The sequence below is a fragment of the Propithecus coquereli genome, unplaced genomic scaffold, assembly GCF_000956105.1.
Source record: "Propithecus coquereli isolate 6110/MARCELLA unplaced genomic scaffold, Pcoq_1.0 Scaffold38, whole genome shotgun sequence".
Taxonomy (NCBI): domain Eukaryota; kingdom Metazoa; phylum Chordata; class Mammalia; order Primates; family Indriidae; genus Propithecus; species Propithecus coquereli.
Window position 1 is genome coordinate 724399 of NW_012149507.1, and position 8428 is coordinate 732826.

Consider the following 8428-nt stretch of genomic DNA (forward strand, 5'->3'; position numbering starts at 1 on the left):
AGTGGATGTGGAGAGAAAGTAACATTTATACACTGTTGGTGGGACTGCAAACTAGTACAACCTCTATGGAAAGAACTATTAATAAAAGTAGACCTACCATTTGATCCAGAAATCCCATTATTAAGTATTTACCCAAAGGAAAAAAAGTCATTTTATCAAGAAGACACTTGTACTAGAATGTTTATTGCAGCAGAATTCACAATTGCAAAGATGTGGAATCAAACCAAGTGCCCATCAATACATGAGTAGATTAATAAAATGTGGTATATGTATTCCATAAAGTACTACTGAGCCATAAAGAGAATGGTGACCCTTTTGTAACAACCTGGATGGAACTGGAGACCATTCTTCTAGTGAAATATCTCAAGAATGGAAAATCTGACACCACATGTATTCACTATTAAATTGGAATTAATCAACACTCGTGCACATATGGTAATAAAACTCAAAAGAAATCAAACAGGTGGGAGAGGGGAGGAAGGGATGGGTAAATACAATCCTAATGTGTACAGTGAATGCTATCTGGGTGATGGGTACACTGATAACTGTGACTCAAACTGTACAAAAGCAATTCATGCAACCAAAATGTTTGTGTCCTCATAATATTCTGAAGTTAAAAAAAATAAAGGGTAGTGAGAAGGTGAGAGAAAAGCAAAGTGGACAATGTCTGGGAAGACAGTTCCAGGCCCTGTGGCCAGAGGCTGTAGGCTTGGTGGAGGGACAGTAAGGAGACTGTGAGAAGGGAGAGGGAGAGAGGAGGGGTGGGGATGGTCTGTAGACATGTGAAGATTCCATGTTCACTGTGAGGACAAGGTTGGGGGGTGCCCTGGCAGGGGCCAGGCAGAGGTGACAGGGATGGACTTGTGCTTAAGGACAATCACTGGCTGTGGAACAGGCTGAGGGACACCTGCTAGGAAGGTCATTATTGTTATCTGGGTGGGAGATGATGTAGCTCTCACTAGGGTGGTACCAATACCCAGGGTGAGAAGTGGCTGTATTCTGGGTGCATTTTGAAGGTAGAGCCAGTGGAATTTCCTGACTGACTGGATGTGGATGAGAGAGGAGGCTCCAAGGTTTTTGGCTTATGCAACTGGTGTGAGAGTGTTGCCACCTGAGATGGAGAAGGTCTTGGGCGGGGCAGGCAATTGTGAGAATATCATGAGTCAGCATGCGTAAAGCTCTTGGAACGGGTCTGCATGTGGTAGGCCTGAATACGTGTGGACTTCTGTCATTAGCACTAGTGGGAGTAGCATTACGTGCTTTTGGTTGCTCCTAATGTATCCACTTGATGCTCCCTGTGAGAATTAGGCAGCAGAAAATAGAGTCAAGGAGCCCAGACTTGACACGAGTCAGGTGAGCTGGGCTTATCTTTACCTCCTGCTGGATTACAGTTTGGGGCAAGTTCTCCGCCCCACCAGTGTCAGACAAAGCTAGCATGAGACAGTGCACAGAGAAGCTGGTTGCATATCTAAAAAAGCTAATGTATGTAATTCATACACTATATGATTATTTTTGGTCCATTGATTATTAAGAAAAAATTTTTTCTTTCCAATTTGGATACCCTTGATTTCTTTCTCTTCTCTGATTGTCCTAGCTTGGACTTCCAATACTATATTGAAGAACAGTGGTGAAAGTGGGCATCCTTGTCTTATTCCAAATCTTAGAGGAAAGGCCTTGAGTTTTCCCCCATTCAATATGATTCTAGCTGTGGATCTGTTATACATGGGTTTTATCATATTGAGGTATGGTCCTTCTACATACCCAGTTTTTAAAGAATTTTTATCATGAAGGGATGTTGAATTTTATTGAATTCTTTTTCAGCATCAATTGAAATGATCATATGTGTTTTGTCCTTAATTTCGTTAGTCTGATGTATCACATTGCTTTATTTGACCCATCCTTGCATCCCTGGGATAAATCTCCCTTGATTATGATGAGTAATCTTTTTAATGTGTTGTTGAATTTGGTTTGCTAGTATTTTGTTGAGGATTTTTGCATCTATGTTCATCAGAGATATTGGCCTATAGTTTTCTTTTTTTGTTGTGTCTTTGTCTGGTTTTGGTATCAGGTTGATGCTGGCCTTATAGAATGAGTTTGGGAGTAATTCCTCCTCCTCAATTTTTTAGAATAGTTTGAGTAGGACTGGTATTAGTTCTTTTTTGAATGTTTGGTAGAATTCAGCAGTGAAGCCATCAGGTCCTGGGCTTTTCTTTGATAGGAGACTTTTTATTACTGCTTCCATCTTGTTACTTGTTATTGATCTGTTCAAGTTTTGGATTTCTTCCTGATACAATCTTGGTAGTTTACATGTGTTTAGGAATTTATCCACGACTTCTGGGTTTTTCAATTTATTGGCATATAGTTGCTCATAGTAGTCTCTAATGATCCTTTGAATTTCTACTGTATCAAATATAATGTCTCCCTTTTCATTTCTGATTTTATTTATTTGGGTCTTCTCTCTTTTTTTTCTTAGTCTGGCTAATGGTTTGTCAGTTTTGTTTATCTTTTTAAAAAACCAACTTTTCATTACATTGATCTTTGTATTGTTTTTATGGTTTCAATTTCATTTATTTCTGCTCTGATCTTTATTATGTTTTTTCTTCTACTAATTTTGGGTTTGGTTTGCTCTTGCTTTTCTAGTTCTTTAAGATGCATAATTAGGTTATTTGAAGTTTTTGAACTTTTGCTGTAGGCACTTATTGCTATAAACTTCCCTCTTAGTACTGCTTTTCTGTATCCCATACGTTTAGGTGTGTTGTGTTTCTATTTTCAATTGTTTCAAGAAGTTTTTAGACCGGGTGCGGTGGCTCACGCCTGTAATCCTAGCTCTCTGGGAGGCCGAGGCGGGCAGATTGTTTGAGCTCAGGAGTTCAAGACCAGCCTGAGCAAGAGCGAGACCCCGTCTCTACTAAAATTAGAAAGAAATTAATTGGACAACTAAAAATATATAGAAAAAATTAGCTGGGCATGGTGGCACATGCCTGTAGTCCCAGCTACTCGGGAGGCTGAGGCAGGAGGATCGCTTGAGCCCAGGAGTTTGAGGTTGCTGTGAGCTAGCATGACGCCACGGCACTCTAGCCCGGGCAACAGAGTGAGACTCTGTCTCAAAAAAAAAAAAAAAAAAAATTTTTTAGATTTCTTTTTAAATTTTTTTATTGACCTAATGGTTATTGAGGTTTTATTGTTTAATTTCCATGTATAGTTTCTAAAGTTCCTCTTGTTATTGATTTCTAGTTTTATTCCATGGTGGTCATAGAAAATACTTGATACAATTTAATTTTTTTTGAAATACATGGTATGCAGCCATGTTTCCAGTTTAAAAAAAATTTTTTTAGGACTTTTTTTGTGGCCTAATGTGTGGTTTATTCTTGAGAATGATCCATGTGCTGAGGAGAAGAATGTGTATTCTGTAGCTGTTGGATGAAATTTTCTGTAAATATCTATTAGATCCCTTTGGTCTATAGTGCAGATGAAGTCTGATGTTTCCTTATTAATTTTCTGTCTGGATAATCTGTCCAGTGCTGAAAATGGGGTGTTGAAGTCTTCAGCTATTATTGTTTTGAGGTCTATCTCTCTCTTTACCTATAGTAATATTTCCTTTGTATATCTGGGTGCTATAGTGTTCTGTGCATGTATATTTACATTGTTATAGCCTCCTGCTGAATTGATACTGTTATTGTTATATAATGACCATCTTTGTCTCTTTTTACAGTTTTTGTCTTGAAATCTATTTTATCTGATATAAATATAGCTACTTCTGTTCTTTTTTGGTTTCCATTTGCATAGAATAACTTTTTCATCCCTTTATTTTTAGCTTGTGTTTCTTTATAGGTGAAATTATTTTCTTTTAGATAGCATATAGTTGGGTCTTGTTTTTTTATCCATTCAGCCACTCTGTGTCTTTTGATTGCATAGTTTATTCCTTTTACATTCAATGTTATTATTTATAGAAAAGGGTGTACTACTGTCATGTTGTTTGATTTCTGCTTGTTTTGTGATCCTCTCTTTCTTTCTTCCTTCCTGTCTTCCTTTGTATAAAAGTTATTTTCTCTCGTAGTATGTTTTAATTTCTTGCTTTTTATTTTTTGTATATTTGGTGTAGGTTTTTTGATTTGAGATTACTAGGAGGCTTGCAAATAACATTTTATAACTAATTATTTTAAACTGATTCCAACTTAACTCTGAATACAAAAGAACAACAAACAAATAAGCAAAGAGAATGGAAAAAAATCCTCTATACTTTAACTCTATCCCTCACTTCCCACTTTTTTACTTTCTGATGTTTCTATTTATATCTTTTTATATCATCTATCTCTTAAAAATTTGTTGTGGTTATTTTTTTGATAGATTTGTCTTTTAGTCTCCCTACTCAAGATAGGAGTGGTTTCAACAGTACAATTATATTGTTAGAGTATTCTGTGTTTGTCTGTGTACTTACTGTTAGCAGGAGTTTTATACCTTCAGATGATTTCTTATTGTTCATTAACATCCTTTTCTTTCACATTTCTTTAGCATTTCTTGTAGGACAGATCTGTTATTGACAAAATCCCTCAGTTTTCATTTGTATGGGGAAGTCTTTATTTTGCCTTCATGTTTGAAGGATATTTTTGCTGGCTATAATATTCTAGGATTAGAGTTCTTTTCCTTCAGCACTTTGAATATGTCATGCCCCTCTTTCCTGGCCTATAAAGCTTCCAGTTAGAAGTCTGCTACCAGACATATTGGAGCTCCTTTATATGTTATTTTTTTCTTTTTTCTTGCTTCCCTTAGGACCCTTTCTTTATTTGTGGCCTTTGGGAGTTGATTATTAAATGCCTTGAGGTGGTTTTATTTGAGCCAAAGCTGCTTGGTGTTCTGTGACCTTCTTGTACCCAAATTCTGATGTTTTTCTCTAGGTTTGGAAAGTTCTCTGTTATTATTTCTTTGAATAAACTCTCTACCGCATTCTCTCTATATGCCCCCTCTTTAAAGCCAGTACCTCTTAGATTTGCCCTTTTGAGGCTATTTTCTAGATTTTGTAGACATGCTTCATTCTTTTTTATTCTTTTTTCTTTTCAAACTGTGTATTTTCATATAGCCTGTCTTCAAGCTCACTAGTTCTTTCTTCTGTTTCATCAATTATGTTTTTGAGAGACTCTGATGTATTTTTCGGTTTGTCAATTGAATTTTTCAGCTCCAGAATTTGTTTGATGTTTTAAAATTATTTCTTTAATTTTTTTTTTTAGAGACAATGTCTCACTCTATTGCCTAGGCTGGAGTGCCTAGGCATGGTCATAGCTCACTGCTACCTCAAACTCCTAAGCTCAAATGATCCTCCTCTGTCAGCCTCCTGAGTAGCTGAGACTACCAGCGCAGGTCATCACATCTGGCTAAATTTTGTATTTTTTTTGTAGAGATAGGGTACTGCTTTGTTGCCCATGCTAGTTTCAACCACCTGGGCTCAAGTGGTTGAGCCTCAGCAGCCTCCCGAAGTGCTGAGATTACAGATGTGAGCCACTGTGCCTAGCCTTTTTCTTGTTTTGTTTGTTTGTTTTTATTTGAATCCCTTTGTTAAAGTTCTCGGATAAGATTATGAATTCCTTCTTCATGTTATCTTGAAGTTTGTTGAGATTCCTCAAAACAGCTATTTTCAATTCCCTATCTGAAAGGTCACATATCTTTGTTACCCTGGGATTGGTTGCTGGTGGCTTATTTAGTTTGTTTGGTGAGATTATGTTTTCCTGGATGTTCTTGATGCTTGTAGATGTTTGCCTATGTCTGGGCATTGAAGCGTTAGGTATTTATTCTAATCTGCATTTGTTCACAGTCTTTTTTATACCTGTCCTTCTTGAGAAGGCTTTCCAAGTATTCAAAGGGGATTGAGTCTTGTGATCTAAGAATTTGGTCACTGCAACCAAAGCAGCACTAGGGGGCATCCCATACCCAGTAATGCTGTGACTCTTGTAGACTCCTGGAGATACCGCCTTGGTGGGCTTGGGTAAGATATGGGAGAAGTCCCTTGATTACCAGGCAAAGTCTCTTGTTATCTTCCCTCACTGTCCCCCAAACAGAAGGAGTCCCACTCTTAGTGCTGGGCTGCCCTGTTAGGGGAGGGGTGATGTGAATCCTACTATGGTCACCACAGCTGGGACTCTGCTGGGTCACACCTGAAGCCAGCACGGTACCCATGGCAAATACTGTCTGCCTACTGCTGATGTTTATTCAAGGACCAAGGGCTCTTTAATCAGCAGGTGGTGATTTTACCAGGTCTGGGTCCTTCGCTTAAGAGCACTGAATTCCCTTCTGGCCCAGGGTGAGTCTAGAACTGCTGTCAGGAGCTAAGGACTAGAACTGGGAGCTTTAGGAATCTGCTTGGTACTTTATTTTACTGTGACTGAGCCAGTGCCCAAATTGTAAGACAAAGTCCTCTGTACTTTCTCTTTCCTTTCCCCAACAGCAAGAAGACACTCCCCGAGCTGTATTTTCCGGAATTAGGGGAGGGGTGACACAGGCACCCCCTCGGCTGCCACAGCTGGTGTATTACTGGGTCCTGTGCACCCCAGGTCCACTGTCTCAGAGTCCGGCACAGCAGCAGGACTTATCCAAGGACTGTAGTTTTTGTGGCCTGTATTTCAAATTTATTCCAGGCTCTGGGCCACTTTTAGTCAGCTAGTGGAGGAGCTAGTCGGAACTCATGTTCCCATGACTGGGGCGGAGGATTCCCCTCTGTCTGGGGCTGGTCTAAATGCTCCCTCTATGGGTACCGGCAGAATTCTGCCTTGTATAGTGTTCTGCTGTGACAGAGTGACCCTAGCTCCAGTGCAAAGTCCCACAGTCACTTCACTCTCCCTCGCCAGGGACACATATTCTCTCTCTGCAAGGCCCTGACAGGCAATGGGAGAGGGGTGGGGTAGGCAATGTCAGGCTGTCTTTCCTACTCTTGAATGCCTCTTTTCTTGATACAATGTTAAAACCAGGTACTGTGTTTGCTCACCTGATTTTTGGATCTTATGCAGGTGTTTTCTTGCGTGAATAGTTCACTTTGGTGTTCCCGGAGGGGGACAATCACTGTAGGGTTCTATTTGGCCATTGTGCTCTGACCTTCCCCAAATAGTCAATAATTTTAAATAATTTTCTTGAAGAGTTTGAAGAGTGGTTAAATAACTGTTGGCTCTGATTGAAAATGGTAGTAGGTTTATATGGATGAATTCTATAACACTGTTGAATGTTTTGCTTCTGAATGGTTAACCTAGTCTTCACTCTTTTAGTGACTGTTGGAAATTTTTACTTCTTTATTTAAGCTTTTTATCACACTCTAACTCCACAGATATCTTTTGCTTTGAACTACCAACTTTCCTCCCTTCTGTATCCAAATTTCTGTGCCTCTCCATCTCTTCTTTCTTTCTTCTGTATTCTACTTCAGAGGAAGACTTATCCCTTCTCCTTCCCAATGCTGAGCATCTGTCAGAGCTCTGACTCCTGCTCCCTGTTGCCAGGTATGTCTCTCCAGTTGTTCCTTCTCTTTCGAACATTGCATCCCTTTCGCTCCCCTCCACGTGAGCCTCTCCACAGACCGCACAGACTGCTTGAGTGCCCTCACAACATGGCGGCTGGCTTCCCCCAGAGGGGGCCATCTGGGAGAGGGAGCACGCCAGGCAGAAGCTATCCTTTAATGACATAGGCTTGGCCGTCACTTCTGCCACATTCTCTTCGTTAGAAGTGAGTCACCAAGCCTGGCCTACATTCAAGTAGTGGGGAGTTAGAATCTACCTTGTGAAGTAAGTTGTCAAAACATTTGTGGAAATATTTTAAAATCACCACAGTGTTGTTGGGAATAGTGTTTTGGACTCAGTGCAATAAGAGAGAGTTTTTATAAGTTTACTTATTTTTCAATAGGTAAGACATGCACATCGCATAAAATTCTATGGGGAAATAAGTCTGCCTTCCACCCCATACTCTGGCTACCCTGTTATGTTCCCTGAACACAACCATTATTACCATCACTTTCTATATTTCTTTACAGAGAGATTCCAGTCCCATGTGAATACAGGAGTATGTGTATGCATGTGTATATGTACATAAACATGTGTATGCATTTTTTTGTGTGTATAATTCTCTTAGGTATGGTTGTATTAATATAGTCAAGAAATCTTTTTTTAAATTTTTTTATTTCAGCATATTACAGGGGTACAAATGTTTCGGTTACGTATATTGCCCTTGCCGCTACCCCTGGGTCAGAGCTTCAAGTGTGTCGATCCCCTAGATGGTGCATACCGCACCCATTAGGTGTGTATATACCCATCCCCTACTCTCCCCTCCCATTTGCCCGATGAATGTTATTACTATATGTGCACTTAAGTGTTGATCAGTTAATACTAATTTGATGTACATGTGGTGCTTGTTTTTCCATTCTTGGGATACTTCACTCAGTAGAATGGGTTCCAGCTCT